This window comes from Mastomys coucha, unplaced genomic scaffold, assembly GCF_008632895.1.
Source record: "Mastomys coucha isolate ucsf_1 unplaced genomic scaffold, UCSF_Mcou_1 pScaffold15, whole genome shotgun sequence".
NCBI lineage: Eukaryota > Metazoa > Chordata > Mammalia > Rodentia > Muridae > Mastomys > Mastomys coucha.
In genome coordinates, this window is record NW_022196897.1 from 10,863,841 (window position 1) to 10,868,646 (window position 4,806).

At 41.5% G+C, this 4,806-nt stretch overlaps 1 long non-coding RNA gene across 1 annotated transcript in view; it reads left to right on the forward strand.

Annotated features, from left to right (window-relative positions):
- Positions 1-2,105: 2,105 nt before the first annotated feature.
- LOC116091870 overlaps positions 2,106-4,806 on the forward strand; it is a 58,947-nt gene continuing 56,246 nt past the window's right edge. The window contains exon 1 of the long non-coding RNA XR_004119098.1: positions 2,106-2,268. This is a non-coding gene — a long non-coding RNA (uncharacterized LOC116091870). The remainder of the gene's footprint in view (positions 2,269-4,806) is intronic.

Sequence of the window (4,806 nt, forward strand, 5' to 3'; positions counted from 1 at the left end):
CACTGAGGATCTGCCTATGTCCCAGTAAGTGTATGGATAGCACAAAGTAGACATTTTTGTTGAGAGGAGAGCATCACAAGAGGAGGCAGACATGGAAGGACTGGGAAATCATTGTGATCGGAGTACATAATGTAAAATTATCAAAGAATCAATTTATCTATCTATCTATCGTATCTATTTGTCTTTCTGTCTGTCTATTTTTTTTTTAAGGGTAAAAGATCTGATCTGCAGGAGAAAAGAACTGGACACAGAGTTTCACTGAATACAGGATGAGACTAGACACAAGAACCAGCTGGATTTCTGTTCTGTTCTCTCTGCCCCATCTCTATGCACAGCAGCCTCATTTTTCTGGTTGTTTATGCCATAGCCTGTAATCCTTTATCTGCCTAAAGCACTACAAATGACCCATTAGCAAACCTTATTGGCTCTGTATTAAAGCCATATTCAAAGTGTATCTAGTTCTATCACCCTTAAGGGCTAGATAATTATACTGTTACTTCTTGCCTGGCTTTACTTATTTTTTATTATTTAAAATTTCTTTTCAAACATAATATATTTTGACCATGTTTTTCCTCTCTGTTAATTCCTTCTGGATCATCTCTACATCTCTACCCACTCACCTTTTTATGTTCTTTCTTTATCTTTAAACACAAATGTAAATAAAACACACACACACACACACACTCACACACACACACAAACACACGGAAGTTAAAATAAACAAGCAAAACACCAATAAGACAAGGATGCCCAAACAAATCAAAATGAGACCAAAAAGTCTACAAAAATACCATTGAGTTAGTTTTGTGTTGTCCAACTACTGTTGGGAATGGAGCCTGCCCTGAAGAGGGCTTAATATAATCACCTGAGTTTACTTTTCTGTTTCTCGTTTTCTGTTGTTTCATTCCAGAACTTGTCCTACTTCTCTACAGGACCTATCCAATTAGTTAACATGTATTGTCAAGTGCTTTGTCTATTTCCAGTCCTTACTTTAACTGTAGCATGTGACTCTGTTGGTCTTTCGTCCTTGAAACATTACCTCCTTTAGTAGAACTGTGTTTTTTTCCTGTTTTCTACTTCTCTAACAATTCATCTTTCTTTCTCTCTTTCTTTCTTTCCTTCTCTTTCTTTCTTTCCTTCTCTCTTTATTCCTTTCTTTCTCTTTCTTTCTTTCTTTCTTTCTTTCTTTCTTTCTTTCTTATATGTAAGTACACTGTAGCTGTCTTCAGACACTCCAGAAGAAGGTGTCAGATCTCGGTACAGATGGTTTTGAGTCATCATGTAGTTGCTGGGAATTGAACTCAGGACCTTTAGAAGAGCAGTAGGTGCTCTTAACCGCTGAGCCATCTCTCCAGCCCCAGTTCATCCTTCCAAGTCTGTTTAGCTGGTTCTTCATCATCTTGATAGCATCTGTACAGACAGGGTGCTTCAAATTTCAGTCATCGCATCTTTTTTCCTCTGTTATTCTTCTATTATCTTTTTTGAGTATTAACTTCTATTAACATCTACGTCTTTAAGAATAATGTGCTGTCTCTAGTCAGAACTCAGCTATACATAGCCTTTAAATCTTATTGGTTGCAAAATCCTCAAAATTCATCTTTGCCATTTTTTGATATGGCATGAATGAAGATGTATTTGACTATCAAGAGAAAGAGGGAGAATGAGAGCAATTTTATTTGAGTATCTCCTGTCTTTCTGGGAGAAAATCCTCAGGTTTGCAAAGTCAGTTTTGAAAAGAGTACTGATTGTTTAAGTGTTTGTAAACTCTTTTCAAATGTCTAAGGTGAAGGAATGCAACTGTTGTACTTGGGGAGAGGAGTTGGTTGGCTTTGTTGAGCATTCCAACAATAAAGACTATTGCAATAACAATGGAGTCTCAGATTGGATACCAAGGAGGCCTCCTTTGCCAGCCAGCAAGGTACCACCAAGGCCATGCCACCCTCAACTCGACAGGAGGACCGGAACTGGGTCACCTTGCTCTCTGCCCTAGCAACCCTCCTGCACTGAGCCTACTGAATGCGAGCAGCTCTCATGCAGCTGGCGGGGTCACAAGTACGGTGGAGGCGGGGAGCGCCTAGAGGGGCGTGGCAGAGGCGAGGAGTGGGGCGGAGCCATAGTGAAGGCGTTAAACTGGTACCGCGACTGAGGGAGCAAGGGATGCGGCGTGGTGCAGCTCCGAAGCCTGCTAACTGGCTACCTTCTCCGGCGTTCCTCCCGGCCGCAGGGAGGGCACTGGGTGGCAGCAGCGCCGGAGCCGGCGAGGCCCAGGTATGGTGTCTTGAGGCAGCGCGGAAGGTGAGCGATCCCTGGACCGGCGGGTTCGGGGAATGGCACTGACCCTGGAGGCCCTGGTCCTCCATTGCTGCCCTTGCATCTCAGGCTGCCGAATGAAGTAACTGGTGTCCGCCGGCTCCCCCTCTGCCTCGGCATGGCCACCCTGGCTCTGCCACCTGCACTGCGTGCTTCGCCGACTTGTGAGCCCGCCGATCTGCCTCTGAGTCCCGCCTTCGGCGTCACAACCCACTCCTTCCTCCAGCGCCCGTGTGTACCTGCGGGTTCGAGCATCTGCTCTCCCAGCCTTTGCAGATTATGGCAGGGGCGCCTTCCCCCCAATACCTACCTGCGATGCGGTTCTCCAGCTTCCTCTCGCAGCTCATCCCCGGTGCACCGGCTTCTGCCTCTGTCTTGTTCTCAGGCATCCGGAGTTAGTATCCCGAGGCTATGTTTTTCTCACTCCTTTTTCTTCGTTACTTTTCCTATATGCAGGACACTTGTCCCCACGTGTCTCTATAGGTGCTCTGTTCACACTTATGTGTGCTGTTAAAATAGCAGTTAGGGCAGACCGAGAGGGGTGCTTGTCCCAGTTTGGAAGCACTTTCTAAGCACTGGCTGGTTTGGAAAACCCAGATCATCCTGTAGGAAGTTCCTTAATTGTTTACAAAACAGTACAGGTGATACATGTCTAGGATTTTACTGTTTTTCTTGGGCCAGGTATAACGTAGAATGGTTATGTAGATAAAAATAGAGACACATAATAAAAAGGGTTTGTAATTATTACGGAGTATGTAATAACTTTTAGTTTTTGCCTTGTCTATGGCTTTTCTAGTCTAGGAGAATGCCTGTACCTCCTTTGGGTAGAATAAGACATACCATGATCTAATTCCTATGGAGTTCACATTAGCTCAGCTTAACATTACCTCGATGGGCTTTCTAAATGTATGAGTCTGCTATCTCACACTGACAGGGCTTTGCCCAGGGAAATGCTGCTAGAATCTGCCCTTCCAGTGCTGCCTGTGCTGGACACTTGGAAGCTTACCTGAAGCTCTCCATCCAGGAATTCAGTCTACTAGAGTGCACTCTGCTTACTGCTTAGCCTAGTTACTTGCCATTTTTCCTGAATTACTCTGTTTTCTTGTTTGTGTCTTTTAGGTCAGTATGTACTTCTTTGTTTATATTGTTGTGAAACTTTACTCCTTTGTATGGTAACTAATGCATATTTGTTCAGTTTTTAAAAGGTGGGATTCCCTTTGAAGATTAATTTCTATGTTGTCTCAGGTAGAAAAATACAGACTTTCAAAGTTAATGTGTTTAAATATATAACTTCATTCCTTTAATCCAAATTGAAAAACTAACATTCTAAGTAGGAGGAAAACCGTTCTCAACAACCAATCACTGTTAATAAGTTCCAATGACTACATATACCTATAAAGTCAAACATACAGTCTTCAATGGCTTTTGAAGTGGAAAGATCAAAGTCGTAGATATGGGTTTGAATTTCATCTCTGTTGGTTGTATGACCTTGACTAAGTTTTTCATTCATAGTTTGAAGACATCATTTTCCAGTTTGGGTAGTCAACTAATAAATTAGTTCTTAAGTGAAAGGCATTTAATAAGACTATGAGTCTACAGGTACTTGGTGTTTTCTGTGCTATACTCTTGTAGCTGTGTACTAAGTAGGGCCTGGCATGCTGGAGAGAATAATACAACAAGAAGAAAACTAATCACAGGAAACCTTAGGTATCTGCTGTCTACAAGTGAACAGATCCTGAAGGTTGGTATGATTCTTAGTGTTTTGTTAGACTATAAGGGATTGTAAATCATAGTATAAACTGGGCTTGGTTAATCTCAGCACCCAGAGGGTAGAGGTAGGGAGATCTCTGGTAGTTTGAAGCCAACCTGTTCTACATGGTGAGGTGCAGACCAGTTAGGGCTTGCATAGTTAGACCCCATCATAAATAAAAACCAAAATAAATCATAGTATAAGTTAAACAGAATATTGAAAAACAACCAAAAATACTTTTTACTTCTTTTCTAGTAACAACAGTGCCAACTGAAACATTAATGTGGATATTAATAGATATTTTTAAAATTTAATTTTCTTTGAACACAACTTGAGAGTATGAGAAGAGTGATAATTCAGAAACAAGTTGCAGGTTCTTTTAGTATCTCTTCTCCTTGTAAACCATGCATGGATGCAAGTCTTAAGTTCTAGCATTATCTTCCTTAAATTGTTGGATTGGTGCCCTTGCTGCTGTTCTTATTTTGCTTGCTGGTCCTCACATAACATTAAGAATGACCTTTTGAAGAAGAACTTAAATTGAACTTTTTGTGCACAAATCTTCCAAAAGCTCTGGGTTACATATACAATTGAATCTAAGCTTCTCCCTGCCATAAGGGCAGCTGTCATCTTAACCTTGGGCTTCAGGATGCCACCCAGGCAGATATACTGGCTTCTGGCTGATGGTAGTGGTTCTTGTCTTCGATTGATGTTCATTTTTTTTTTTTTTTTTTTTTTTTTTTTTTTTT